The sequence below is a fragment of the Psammomys obesus genome, unplaced genomic scaffold, assembly GCF_907164565.1.
Source record: "Psammomys obesus unplaced genomic scaffold, mPsaObe1.curated_primary_1811, whole genome shotgun sequence".
NCBI classification, from domain to species: Eukaryota; Metazoa; Chordata; class Mammalia; order Rodentia; family Muridae; genus Psammomys; species Psammomys obesus.
In genome coordinates, this window is record NW_026592510.1 from 20436951 (window position 1) to 20451903 (window position 14953).

At 43.2% G+C, this 14953-nt stretch overlaps 1 protein-coding gene and 1 non-coding gene across 2 annotated transcripts in view; one reads left to right on the forward strand and one right to left on the reverse strand.

The window, feature by feature from the left end:
- LOC129681722 (guanine nucleotide-binding protein G(q) subunit alpha) overlaps window positions 1-14953 on the reverse strand; it is a 147757-nt gene that overhangs the window by 19204 nt on the left and 113600 nt on the right. The window lies entirely within an intron of this gene.
- LOC129682062 (U6 spliceosomal RNA) lies at window positions 12673-12779 on the forward strand. The gene has a single exon (XR_008720929.1). It is a non-coding gene; the product is annotated as a U6 spliceosomal RNA (small nuclear RNA).

Here is a 14953-nt window from a genome sequence, read left to right on the forward strand (position 1 = left end):
TAATAATAATAATAATAATAATAATAATAATAATAATAATAATAATACCTTTTACTTCTTAATTTCAAGTTGATGGTTGTTTCCTGGGCAACTAGGTTTCAACAACAGGGACTTGGAAAGAAACCCTCCAAACCCTCCAGCAAACCAAACAACAAAGCAGATCACCTGGCTAAAGTTATAATATCCACACTACCAGAAACTGTGCCCTGCTAAAGAAATGCACAAATTAATTTGAAAGGAGGAACCCATTCTAAAAAATGCTGGCTGCAGATGTGTTTACACCCAATCACCACAGAGAGCTTGGAAATGCCTTCAGGAAACTGCCACGACGAAAGACTTTCTCTAAGTCTCAGTATACAAGAAGAAAAACAAACCTCAGTAAAAAACTGAATTTAAGCCTCTGAGTATTGCCTGTAAGTCAGTCTGAGACAGAAGTCATTCCCAGCTCTTTAAGGAACTGTTTTGGGATTCAGGGTTACAGCAGCTGAACTCTCTTTCCCAGTATTAAGTCCTCTAAGGAAAAAAATTGCTCAGGAAGGGGAGAAGATGATGGTTTCATTTCCCCTCTACAGTTCTGAACTTCAAGGTTCCCTCTCTGTGAAATGAGACAGGGAACTGATTTCCTGAATCTGTGATTCATCTTTATTTTCCTTCCCTAGAGACCTATCCAATCCTACCCCCTTAAGCACTCCATTTCCTCCAGCTGGCTCTTACTGTGCCTTCTCAAAGCTGTTCCCTCCACAGCTTGCCATTCTCTGATTGCAGCTTGCTAACTGCTCTGGCGTTTTCACCAACCAGAGATTAAAGCCTAGGATGTACGTGCTGAGCTCATACCTGCCAACTCATGTATCAGCCTGAGTTCACTGGCTTTTGAGAAAACAAAGACTTGCCACACAACCGTTCCTGTGAAATGGAAGCTAAGAGTTGACTGGTACTCCAGCCAAGGACCACTCATGGTGATGGCCTGGAACCCGGGCATAGATGTAGCCCATGGCAGTTCAGTATCCAAGTGGGTTCCATAGTAATGGGGACAGGGACTGTCTCTGACAGGAACTGATTGGCCTACTCTTTAATCACCTCCCCCTGAGGGGGGAGCAGCCTTACCAGGCCACAGAGGAAGACAATGCAGCCACACATGATGAGACCTGATAGACTAGGATCAGAGGGAAGGAAAGAAGGACCTCCTTTACCAGTGGACTGGGAGAGGGACATGGGTGGGGAAGAAGGAGGGTGGGATTGGGAGGAGAAGAGGGAGGGAGGTACAGGTGGGATACAAAGTGAATAAACTAACTAATAAAAATAATTAAATTTAAAAAATCTAAAAAAAAAAAAAAAAGACTTGTAAGCACTGCAGCAAGCAAGCACATTAAAAACACATTCCCCTGTGTTTCAACAGATGAGGATCTATCTTCACAGGCACAAGACACAAGGTCTTTTTATTTGTTTTCTTCTTTAGATGGTTTAAAATTTCTACTTCAGTGGCACACATTTAAAACCTCAAGCTCAGTTCTGTTTCCTTGCCATCAAAAACTCCTTCTGAAGAGTGCCAGCCCACCCTTCTTATCACAGGCCATCCCATGTGGCTGTGCTAGTAGTCCACAATAAGCAGGTTAAACTCACGAATGTTCCTCCTTCAATACTATCCCAGAAACCCATGCCCTGAGCCCCAAGATAACTTGTGCAAAGGGCAAGCATTCTGTTGATCCCGGAAGAATGAAATGAAGGGACGGTGGGTGTCAGAGGCAGTGGCTGGACGGGTGTAGGAAGACATGCATGACCAGCAGAGCTAAAACTGCAATGTGTGTGCTCATTGGGAGCTCAGAGAAGTGAAGTGGGGCTTTGGCCTGCATTTGTGTTTTTTCATTATCATGTAAGAATATGGTAACAGCATATTTGTGATCTTTAGTTGCCTACAGCCCAGGTCCTCTTCTGTGAGACTGTGGCCTTACCTAGTGGCTATGCTAACTAACACACTTTCTAGGAAGGTAGCTCTAAATCTGGCGAGAGGTTACTGTAATAGGACAGACCAAATGTAGAAAGATGTCATTTACATGCAGTACGAGGCAAATAAAACTGAGTTATGGTCCAACAGACATATCTAGTGGATGAAACAGGGAACCCTGGAAATGCAGTGGAGACAGGTGAGAACCATGTAAAAGTCAGCAAACGAGGAGCAGGGCTAGCTGCTTTGGGATGCCTACACAAACATTCCACAGATGTACTTTCTGCAGCATGTCACCATAAAGCAACTGCATTTTTCTTAGCCATTTCGTTTTTGTTGAAGGCTTATAGATTATTGGTATTGTCAAATTCATCACATGTCATGAACAATGCAAGTTTCCTTCTACTTTATGATCAAAAAAGGAAAGAGAGGATACCCTGAAACAAGAAAGGCAACTTTCAAGAGTCAACTTTCAAGCTTTCAGGCAAGAATTTATATTTCATGTGTCCATCATCATTCAAAGATAAAAGTAACAAGTCATAGAAATTAAGTGATTTACTAACATTAATTGCAAATTTAGTGAACATTTGATTTCCTAATGATCTTTCAAAGAGGCCACAGGGTAAGTGCCCTGCACATGCCTGCAGCTTCCTTTCTCAAGAGACTCTGCTACATCACCAGGGCTTCTATGTGCCCTCCAGACTACCTGTCAGCAGTGGCAGCAAGGAAAGTGGGATCAGGTGCCAGAATGAAAGCAAGAGTCCCGAACCAGACTGCTATCAGCAATGGGAGGATGAAAATGGACAACGGCTCACAATGTCAGGGACAATTTCTACATCCAATATTCTACAGATGTGAGTACTCTGCTCAAATAAACATAAATGATGTATCTGTTTGAATCAATGGGGGGGTAGGCCGATATGAAGGCCTGAGGACCAGCTGCCCTCCTGTGGGAGCCTGAAGGACACTATTGCCAGAGCACTGCCCTTCTGGAATGAAGCTCCCAGGTCAAGGAGGGGAAAGAGTCTTGATTGCTGCCCATGCCAACAGCCTTTGGAGCACTGTTAAGCATCTGGAGTGTCTCACAAGAGGCCATCATGGAGCTGAACCTGCCAAATGGCAATCCCATCACCTATGAACTGGACAAGAACTTGAAGCCCATGCAGCCCCTGGAGATGAGATGGTTCGTAAAGCCATGGAAGCTGTGACTGCTCAGGGCAAGGTCAAGAAGTGAGGGCGAGGAGGCAGACTCCTACCCTGAGAACACCCTCCCTGCCTGATCATGCCTCCTGCACCCTTTTCTAACACCTGTCACATTGACTACATTGTTAGGATCTTCAGTTTAAGTTGTAGCTGCAGATGGGGACCCGTGGCTCCCATTCTAATTTTAGTATTTTATCCCCTGCACCCAGTCCCTTTATAGAATCTAGTCAGAATAACACCTCTGGGGGTGCAGGTTCTTGGTCCACATCCAGGGACAGCGCCTCTTGCCAGAGAGTTGAGAAGTAGTAATTATAGTCCGTTGTTTACTAAAGGTCTGCTTAGGAAGTGGTCAGGGAGGAGCCAAGCTGCGGTATCAGCAACTTTTTATGAAAACATCTGATGCTACAGTTAGAGCACCACCTAGTGGACATTTGTGTGACATACTTAATGGCCAGGTATTAAGAAGTTCTCTTTACAGAAGTGACCATTTATTAAAAAAAAAAAAAAAAAAGCAAAACCCAAAGGGACCTGCCCATCCCCTCTCACTTCATATGAAAATCTTTTTACTGTATCTGATGGTTATTAAGTCTATTAACTGTTGCCCTGTAAAAATAGTGATTTAAACACTGATACTATCTTTGAAATGGGAGAAATAGTTATAAATGAAATATCTGTTAAGGATTAATATCTGGAACTTACGGAAAATTCCTACAACTAAACAACAAAAAAACCCCACCTAATTAAAAATGGGCAAAGGACTTGCATAGGCATTCCTCCAGGAATTACACAAATGATCATTAAGCATGTGAAAAAATGTTCAACATGACTGATCAGGGAAAAGCAAGAGAAAAATCACAATGTGATACAACTCTCATGATGGCTATCGTTGAAAAGAAAAGAAACTAGTAACTGGTAACTGTTGGCATAGATGTAGGGAAGAGGAAGACTCATGCTGGTGGGAACATAAAACTGATGAGGTTGCTATAAAGGCATTCTAGTAGCTTCTTAAGGAATAAAAACCAGAATTATCATATGACCCATGAGTTGATTCAAAGGAGCTCACAGTAGGAGGCCAAAGAAGAAAGCCACCAAAGCACCTGCTGAAGGAGGAGTAAACGTGATGCATTCACACAGTGGAGGATTCAATTTCAAACAGGAGTGAGGTGGCAAACGTAGACACAATGTACACACTGTCCATCATGAGTCGTGAACAAGTACGTTAAGTACAACAAGTCAGTCAGAACAATACTGCAGGATTCCATTCATCAGAGAAACTCAGGACTGTCGCATGCACAGATGAAGAGGAGTGGTGGATTGACTGTGGATGCCTGTGGGGATTCTGTTTGGGGAGGTGAAGAAGCTCCAGACAGTGGCGACAACACCTGCACAGCAATGCGAATGTTCACAGCCCTTCCGAACTACACACTACACTTCAAGGTGGACATAAGAGTAAATTTCATTTTTGTGAAGCGTAAAGATACTTATCAGTGTGAGGAAGGAGATAAAGCCTTTTTCTAAATTCGTGTATGTGCCTGTGTGAGGTATGTGCATGCATGTACAGAGGCCAGAGGCTGATGTTGGGTGTCAACTTCCATGTAAAGCTGCTGTTGAAGAAGAAACTGTGAAGGAAATGGAGGCACATTGTAGCTCTTTTATGTAGTCCTTTCCTGCTCTTCCTCGGTGTTTTCTAGCTCACATTTATCATCAGTTTATAAGACACAACCCAAAGAGCAAATTGCTCTTGGTAACCAAAATGCTCTGAGGTGCCATCAAAGGGTTAATGTCTACGTATAAGGAGACTGGAGGAAATAAGCAACACCGTGGTCCCTTTTGTTTATGGACATGTGCGGGGGGGGGGGGGGGGGGGGGGGTGTTTGACCGCAGTCTGCTTTTTCTTGAATCTGACCCAGATGAGAGAAACGTGCTTATTTCTTACATAAATGCCCAGCTTGGAGGTATGAACTCTAACGTGGTCAGATGCTGGGGTGGTTATAAATTCTCTGTGGCCACCAGCAGCAGCCCAGCGTGTCTACAAAATGACACTGGACATGGCATACATGGGGGACAGAAAAGGACTACTGCTTCCAGTAAGTGCACTTCGCTCGTTTGTAGCAACTTACTCACGAAGGCCCTCTGCGGGTTTACGAAAGCCTGGCTCATCAACTGAGACTAACACAGCCACTCTGATACAGGAAGTCCTGCTCAGTGCCTTTCTCTTCCAAAGGCTCTCTGTTCTCCTGCATCTTAAAGAAAGTTAAATGCTCAAAATGTATTTTTTCCCCCAGAGCTGAGGACCGAACCCAGGGCCCCAAGCGCTCTACTACTGAGCTAAATCCCCAACCCCTCCAAATCTATTTTTTAAGATTTCTCCATGAGGCTTGTAGTACAGCCTGATAAAACCAGATGAGAATACTGACATGTCAAGAAAAGCATTTCTTTTCTGTTTTTAATATAAAAAGAATAATCCAAGATGAAAAAGTTGCCTAAAAGTGAAAGAACAATTTCTATGTCATAGTGGTCTGTTTTCATCAAGTTTTGTTTCTATTTTAGTCTACCCTAACACTTAATCAAGACTGTTAAATCTTGAAGTCATAGAGCCCACCTACCACCATCTGTTCCTCCTGTATTTGACCTTGAAGGGAACCTTTACTATAACCCAAATACAGTTGAATAAACCAAGGTCTGAGAGTCTCGACCAGCGGACAGTAGCTACTCAATGCATGCACGCAGTAACTACTGCCTACAACAGCCCCTTTAGAATCTAGGGCCCCTTTTCTGTATTGCTCATGGGAAATGAACACTAAACAATTAAGGCAAGTTCTACAGTCTTCAAGCCTCAGACTCCTTTACTGTGCTGTAGCACCCTGTCAGGAGATCCATATAGATGCTCCCTGCGCCTGGACCATGAGAATGCTCGACAAGTAGGAAGCCCCAGCGCCTTCTCACACCATGTTCAACTCAATGCCGGAAAAGTCTTTTCCTCAGCCTGCCAATCAGCAATAGAGGGTGGAACCAACACTGGGCTTGGAACCTGCAGCCACAGGGTCAGAGGCTTTCCCTCCTCACTCAGCCTTTCTTCTTTTAGGGTATCCTTTATTTCCCCTTTTGATCATAAATCAAGTCTGTGACTTGCTGCTGCTTCCCCTATGGTACTGGGCTGGTACGCTCAATGCAATCATTCAGAAATTGTCACTGAGCCGTGGCAGTCCGACTGGTAGCTTAATATAAGCCCCATTTCCCCCATCTCCTCACTGCTTCCGCATCCCTTAAATAGCTTGCATACAAAAGGCAGCAGAGAATCTAAACGCTTCCAACATGAAGCCCCTCTGTGACTTCTCTCCCTCTCATCACAGAATTGCCGATTGAGCTGGGATGATGAGTTCCCATGCCCACCCCTGGCTCACAACTTATAAGGTATGAGGAGCTGGATTTGAAATGACCTGTTTTGTGACTATATTTGTATTCAATGAGGGTTGTTCTGCAGGGAGAATCCTTTGTTCAGTTTTAATTCAGTGCTGAGGAAAGTAACCAGAGGCCCTCGTGCTGCTCCTTTGTTGCCCAGTGGGGGGGGGGGGGGGGGGGGGGGGGGGGGGGGGGGGGGGGCTCTGCACAAAGTCTTGCTCTAGACTTGTCAGACCAAGAGAAAAACTTAAAATGTAGCCTCTGGCTACAAGATGCATGGTTTGGAATTTGAGAAGCCAGGTCACACTGAAGTAGCGCTGACTGCAGAGGGAGACAAGGAAATGAAACAGTGCCTAGAAAGGAGCTTTTCTGCCCAAGGCTTGTTGTAGACCCAGGACAAGCTCCTGGTTTCACTGAGCTGGACTGCCCCTGGTCTCAGTTTTGCTTGGGATTGTGGTTAGGGCAGCCTGCAGTGGGAAGTGGTATCTCTGCCTGTTCTTCCACAAACCCTCAAGATGCTGGGCACATTATGAGTGAGGATAAAAACCATTCTTTTTGCTATTAGCCAATAAACGAGTCCCTGTCATTAGATGCTGTATCTTCCTTCAACCAATGAATGCCTTTTTAAAAAGCTGAAGCTGGCCTTTAATCCCAGCACTTGGGAGTCAGAGGCAGGCAGAGTTTCATGAGTTCAAGGCCAGCCTGGTCTATATAGGGAGTTCCAGAACAGTAAGTAAAACTCTGTCTTAACAAACAAACACAACAGGTTAAAGCTAATCCTTGCTAATAAATTCACACAGAAACTTTAAACCCTTAGGGCAATTTTAAGATCTTAATAGTCAGACTATATGCCAGATTCTAAAACTAATATGAAGGAGCTGTCTCAGTCTCTTTCGGTAGTATGCATCTTTATGAGCAAAAGCTGGCACTTACTTGTGTTTTATTATCCAGACACACTGTCCCCATTAGTACCTTGTCTGTCTACCTTTTACTCTGACAAGGATAGTTCCTCCTGGAGTTAGTTATTACACCCTGAATTCTTTCAGTGACTTTTTCACTAGGTAGGGATCAAGCACCTCTGCTGAGCTTCTGGCCTAGAATATACAGACTCTGTGAGTATGGTGTGGAGTTAGCTGTCTTGGTTTTCTCTCTCCATCACCTGCCCTCCACTCCTACCCTTTCTAGCATGCATGGCAAGTACAGCGCTGAGCTGTGTAGTCCGGGTGCTGGTCCAGCAGGACTTGGAGCAGAAGGTTTGTTCCCCCCTGGGGCAGAGGTCGTGGATACACATCACCAGCAAGGATAAGGCACTGGTGGCTGGTGTTTTCATTGCAGTTGCCATACTGAGAGTTTACCATCCAGTCAAAAACTCCACTCAGAGCTTCATTAGACCAATTAAGAGTGTTTTTCAAAAAGTCTTTATGATTCCAGTACCATAAGTTTTCCACATGGACTAATCTAAGACCCACTGCTCATTATAGATACGGGCCTTGAGATGACCAGTTGGCTTAGGATTGCTCAAAGTGTTTAAAACAGCAACAAAGCAGAACCCACAGAAGAAGTTCCTAACCATACATAAACTTTTTCAGAAAACATTTCTCAGAATAAAGAGACACTTCAGAGAAACAGTGTTCTGCTAAGGTAAGTGTCGCTGGCTTTAACTAGTGCTGCATTACAGTGAAACTAGCCGTGCAAAGCAAGGCACAAATCAGCTGCAAATTATAGAATGTATTAACATAGTGTACATTAGTCAGGAGGAACACAATTAACACAATTTTAAAGAGAAAGCAAAATATAGGAGCATTATGTAAAATTAAGTTTAACAAAGAATGGTGCAATCATACAGCATGAGTTGCTCATTCCCTCTTTCTGCCACTGTCTGCACTGAAACTGAGAACAGTCACAGCAACAAGCAAATCACCTTCCCTCTGACCCTTGTTCACACACACACACACACACACACACACACACACACACACACACACACAGAGTGTAATGAAACTTGCATGGTGGTGTATACCTAAACTCCTTGTCCTTGAGAAGTACAAGCAGGATTGGGAATTCACTCAAGAACATCCTTGGGAACACATGGATTTGAGGTTCACCTAGGCTGCATGAGACCCTTGTCTCAACCAACCAACCAACCCACCCACCCATCCCAGAGCACAAATAAAAGTTCCAGTAATTCTTCTGAGTATAATATTCTTAGGTACTTGCTACTTGGTTGCATTTATATCTATTCCATTTCACTTTCTTAAAGATGATTCAACACATAGAACTTGTACAACCCCAAAAGGTTTCCAACTCATTCAAAGTGTTATGGCCTACATATTGAAAAAAACAAACAACAACAACAACAAACCATTTACAGGCTGTCGTGGTTTAAATAAGAATGACCCGGGAAGGTTCATGTATTTGAATGCTTAGTCACTAGAGCGTGGGACTATTTGGGAGGATTAGGAGATGTGGTCTTACTGGAGGAAGCGTTTCACTGGAGGTGGACTTTGAGGTTTCAAAAGGCCACACTAGGACCAGTATCTCTCTCTGCTTGCAGATCAGAGTGCAGGTCTCAGCTACTTCCTGCCTACTGCTACCCTCCCTGCCATGATGGTAATGGAATAGGCCTCTGAACCTGTAGACGAGCCTCCAATTAAATGCTTTATTTCTAAAAAGATGCCTTGGTCATGGTACCTCTTCATGGCAATAGAACAGTGACCACACACAGGCTGTGGCTTTCTTCCAGGCTCACTTTTCGCTGCATCTCCTAGTCTCCTAAGAATACATTTATCTCTGGCTATTTGGGGGGGCGGGGTAGTCAATGTTCACTTGAACAAAGATAATCCTAGTGTTATACCCCACTCCATTTTCCTTAGACTTGGTATTTTCAAATTGGAGTGTATATTAGTCTGTTTTTTCCTTTGCTACAAAGTATCACAAGCTAAATACTTCATGAGAGTTTTCTAAGTCCAGTTTGGAGGTTGGCAGCTCTATCACCATGGCCACAGTCCTGTTCTTTAACAACTCACTCTGTAAGACCAACACTGATTTTTTTCCCTAAGGGAAGTCCCTCTGTAAACTAATCGCCTTTGAGTAGATTCTTCCTCTAAAAAGTTGTATCACTTGTGTGTATTATCACACTGGGAACCAGGCTTCTAACACACAAACCCCTGGGGGATAACTTAAGTCATATCCAGATGAGGACAGGGTGGACACTTCTTTGTTCTTGTTAGGCTAAGAAGACAAGATTCAGGACTCAGACAATAAAGAAGGGAGAGCATAAATCAACTAGTTCAGAGCTTGGTGAGAGCAGCAGCCCCTGGTTCTTCCTGGTTACACGTGACACTATGAGCTCTGACTACAAAGTCATAACCAATACAAACCCAGTGATCAAGCAAACATATACAGTGGTAACAAACAAAAGATGAAGAGATTTAACAGCCAGAGGACCAGATGGCTGCTGTGAGATAATGTCTTCTAGATACAACAGGAATTCTATACCCATGAAACCTCAAAATTATGGTCACCCAAATAAGAACTGAAACATGACAATATCAACTGACATGCTAATACAGAGGGGAGAAATCTCACAAGGCCCCACCCCTAGATGAGAAGCTTCAGGCAATTATGGCTCCTGAGAGGGGAAAATTCAGTCTTTTCCAGAGATGAAGCCAGTATGGGTTATGTAATCCCAAGTGCTCAGACCCTAAACACAAATGCATATTAGCAACACTGATGGACTCAGCAAGGTGTGTTTATCTAGACACACACATATATATATATATATATAACAATTAACAAAAGGGGTCAGGGCACAGGAGGAGTTAGAGGGGAGAGAGGTATAAATGATGATGTAAATACAGTATTCATGTATGAAATTCCCAAAAACAAAATACAAAAAATTGGGCTGTACAGATGGCTGCCCTTCCAGAAGACTGCAGGTTCAATTCCTGGCACCCACAGAGCAGCTCACAGTCATCTCTAACTCCAGTTTCAGGGGATCCAATGCCTTCTTCCAGCCTCCACAGGCACATGGTGCACAGACACACATGCACACAACACACCCATAGACACGAAAGTAAGTAAAATCACAGAAACTTAAATTAAAAAGAAGTAGCAAACATTTTATTAATGAGTAGTTACATCTTAAAAGCCATGTTGTTTTTAGTTCTATTTTCTCTCCTGTTAGCTTGAAAGGAATTTTCTAAGACAAAAGCTTTCATATTTCAGCCTTCAAAGTTTTTTCTCATACTTGAATCTTATTTAATAAATAATGATTAAATCGATTAGAATGAAAGAGCTTTCTTAAGACCTTTCAGGAATGTCCTTGTAAATCAGGTTATTAATCAAGCTAAGTGTGCCAACCATAAGATCTTATCAAGAGCCAATTAAACAGTTAAAACCAATCCAATTTGTGATCTGAGACCAGCTGTATCAACCTAAGCTCATACCTTTAAACACTTCTAAGTTTCCTTAGGTCCTTCCTCTAGAATTAGGATTTTTTTTTTCTTTTCAATATTTAGTCACTATTTCCTACAAAGCAAAGTGTCATTTGAAGAAAATTTCTAAAAGCCTACTCAGAATTTTCAGAGCAGGAAAAAAAAGTGTAATGTTCAGACTCTGCTTTCAAACTCTGGGAGCTTCTCTCCCTCCTCCCCGCCCCCACTATAGATGCAGTCCAAACCAAATGCACATCCTCGCCTGTTTAAGAGTCCAAGATCTAATTCAATTGTTGGGAAAGTCCTGTGTTTGGCCAGTATTGCCTATGAATGTGATGAGGGCTCAAGGGACCAGGGAGGTATTTCAACACCTTGAAAAAAGAATTTTCACTCTGCTTCCATGCTCTTAGCAGTGAAAGGCCTTTGGCTCTTTCTCTCAGAGAGGGTGTCTTGGCCAGGGCCACAAACTATGTCATAATGCACAGGTAACAGCTTAGCAGGCTTTAAAGAGGCATAAATGCAAATGTATTAAAATTTCTGCTCTGTGTTTTCACTTATCAACTGACAACTCCAGACTCAACTTGAAGGATAAATGTCTGCGAGATCCAATGCTGGGAAATCCATATCGATCAACGGAAGGCCTGGGTTTCGGGGGGCTGGGGTGGGGCAACAAACAAAAAACGTTAAAATAACTCATCATGACCAGTGAAAAGGACTTGTTAGTTAGAGGTACACAGTAAGAAGAATCGTGGAGGAGAAGGCACCATGCTCAGCCATGGACCAGAAAGCTAGAGATATAAGACTGAAAGCCTAGTTTGAAGACACAGTGAAATACACTGGCTATCTTCTTGTTCTGGGCTTTCAGGCGCTCTGAAATAATGTGTCCATGAAAGGATTACAGCAGAAGAGTTGGCTGCATGCTGGTATGTGAACACGGGGAAAACAGGAGAGAAAAGAGGAGTCAGAAAGCAGTGCGGCATTACAACCTTGGTGTTTAGCGCTCTGGTTCATGCTTATTTCCTTATTTGGAGACAAAAGAGAAAGACATTCATTCCCCAAACAATAGGAAGGCTGAGACTCTGCACAGACAAAAGCAGATCTGTGCAAAACTGCAGAGATTAATACACAATGTTTGCAAATAACTAAAACACAAGTAAAAGAAAATAATTGGGAACATTTCTCTCTGTGTGTACTCATGCGTTTGCCATCTACCCTTCGGGGTGGAGGTAGGTTCTCTCAAAGGCCTGTAGCTTGCCAAACAGCCTTGGCTGACTGACCTTCTCAGAATTGGGACTGCAAGCATGTGCCACCATGCCCGTCTTTTTATGTATGTTCATGTACTTTCCTGACAATCAGCTCCCCAGCCTCTACAATGTCTTAGTGACTTTTTTTTGGTCTACAGTGCATTTTCCATGGTTTTGCAGGATAGAAGGCTATCAGCATTACTCCTAGGTCTCTCTCACAAATATATACCAAGGGAGGCACAATCAGGTCTACTTTGAATTAAAAGTTATGAGCATCACACTTTAAGATGAAGAACAAACTGTTTGGGAGTTTATTCTGGTTTTCTAAACCAGGAAGTTTCAGAAACTAAAATTCTGTTTCACTAGAATTCTGAATTACTTTAATGGTTTAAGAAGTTGGAGGCAATGACATTTGCAGGTTTTACTACAATTGAAAATAAAATAGGTGCTCGCTTCGGCAGCACATATACTAAAATTGGAATGATACAGAGAAGATTAGCATGGCCCCTGCGCAAGGACGGCACGCAAATTCGTGAAGCGTTCCATATTTTTAGCACAGGCTCTAAGAGCAACAATCAATAAATGGGACCTCATGAAACTGAACAGCTTCTGTAAAGCAAAGGACACCATCATCAAAACAAAACGCCTGCCTACAGATTGGGAAAGAATCTTCACTAACCCTTTATCTGACAGAGGACTAATATCGAGTATATACAAAGAACTAAAGAAGCTGAAAAGCAGCAAACCAAGTAATCCAATTAAAAAATGGGGAACAGAGCTAAACAGAATTCTCAACAGAGGAATATCGAATGGCAGAGAAACACTTAAAGAAATGCTCATCCTCATTAGCCATCAGGGAAATGCAAATCAAAACGACCCTGAGATATCACCTTACACCCATCAGAATGGCCAAGATGAAAAACTCAAGGGACAACACATGCTGGAGAGGTTGTGGAGAAAGGGGAACCCTCCTCCACTGCTGGTGGGAATGTAAACTGGTACAACCACTCTGGAAATCTATCTGGCGCTTTCTAAGACAATTAGGAATAGTGCTTCCTCAAGACCCAGCTATACCACTGCTAGGTATATACCCAAAGTTTGCTCAAGTACACAAAAGGGATATTTGCTCAACCATGTTTATAGCAGCTTTATTTGTAATAGCCAGAACCTGGAAACAACCCAGATGTCCATCAATGGAGGAATGGGTACAGAAATTGTGGTATTTTTACACAATGGAATACTACTCAGCAATCAAAAAGGAGGAAATCATGAAATTTGCAGGCAAATGGTGGAATCTAGAAAAGATCATCTTGAGTGAAATATCCCAGAAGGAGAAAGACAAACACGGTATATACTCACTTATATAGACCTATAAGATATAATAAACATAATGAAATCTATACACCTAAAAAAGATAATCAAGAGAGCGGACATGGGGTAAGATTATCAATCCTCGTTTTGAAAGACAGATGGGATACGCATTGAACATTGACAGGAGTCTACTGAGCGCATTGGAGAGACTCTAACTAGCGGTGTTTTCAAAGCAAAGACTCGTGACCAAACCTTTGGCAGGGTGCAGGGAATCACAAGAAAGAAGGGGAGTTAGACTGATGAGGAAAGGATAGGAGCTCCACAAGGACCAAAGATATCTGGGCACAGGGTCTTTTCTGAGACTGACATGCAACCAAGGACCATGTATGAATGTAACCTAGAACCTCTGCTCAGATGTAGCCTGTGGTAGCTCAGTAACCAGTTGGTTTCCCATAGTGAGGGGAACAAGGACTATTTCTAACAGGAACTCAATGGCTGGCTCTTTGGCCTCCCTACCCCCCAAGGGAGGAGCAGTCCTGTCAGGCCACAGAGGAGAGCTTTGCAGCCAGTCCTGAGGATACCTGATAAAACAGGATCAGATGAATGGGGAGGAGGTCCCCCCTATCAGTGGACTTGGCAAGGGGCATGGTGGAGAGGAGGGAGGGAGGGAGGGAGGGAGGGACTAGGAGGGAATGAGGGATCGGGACACGGCTGGGGTACATAGTTAATAAAATGTAACTGATAAGAAAAAAAAAAGAAAGAAAATAAAATAGATCACTCCAGTACGAACACGTTTCTGGGAGTGGGCCCTACTCAGGGGTGCTGGCCACAGGTAGCACTTTTCTTGTTACACCTGAGGATCAGCTCCAATACAATCATCAGGCTTGATGAAAGCCTGGGAAAGGCTCCAAAGTGGGTGTGACTTACCTCACAAAATTAAGAGTTCTAACAACAGAGAAATAGACAATTTGTGCAGGCTACATTTTTGACACAAGCTCTGATCATCTAGGAAAAGGGAATTTCCACTGAGAAGATACCTTCGTCACACTGGCATTTTCTTGATTAATGACTGATGTGGAAGGGCACAGCCCACTGTGGGTGATGCCACCCCTAGGTAGGTGGTCCTCAGTGGCATAAGAAAGCAAGCTGAGCAAGCCATAGAGGACAAGTCAGTAAGCAGCACTCCTCCACAATCTCTGCTTCAGCTCCTGGCTCCACGCTCCTCCTCCTCCTCCCTTTCATGACAGCCTATAAACTATAACATGAAATAAACCCTTTTCCTCCCCAAGTTGATGGTGGTCATGGTGTTTGTCATAGCAAGACAAAGCAAAGTAGCTTTATCATTTTAATTTGTGGCATAATGTATCACCTTATGAACCAAAGGAACTGGGCTATGCTTTTACAGTGAACATCTA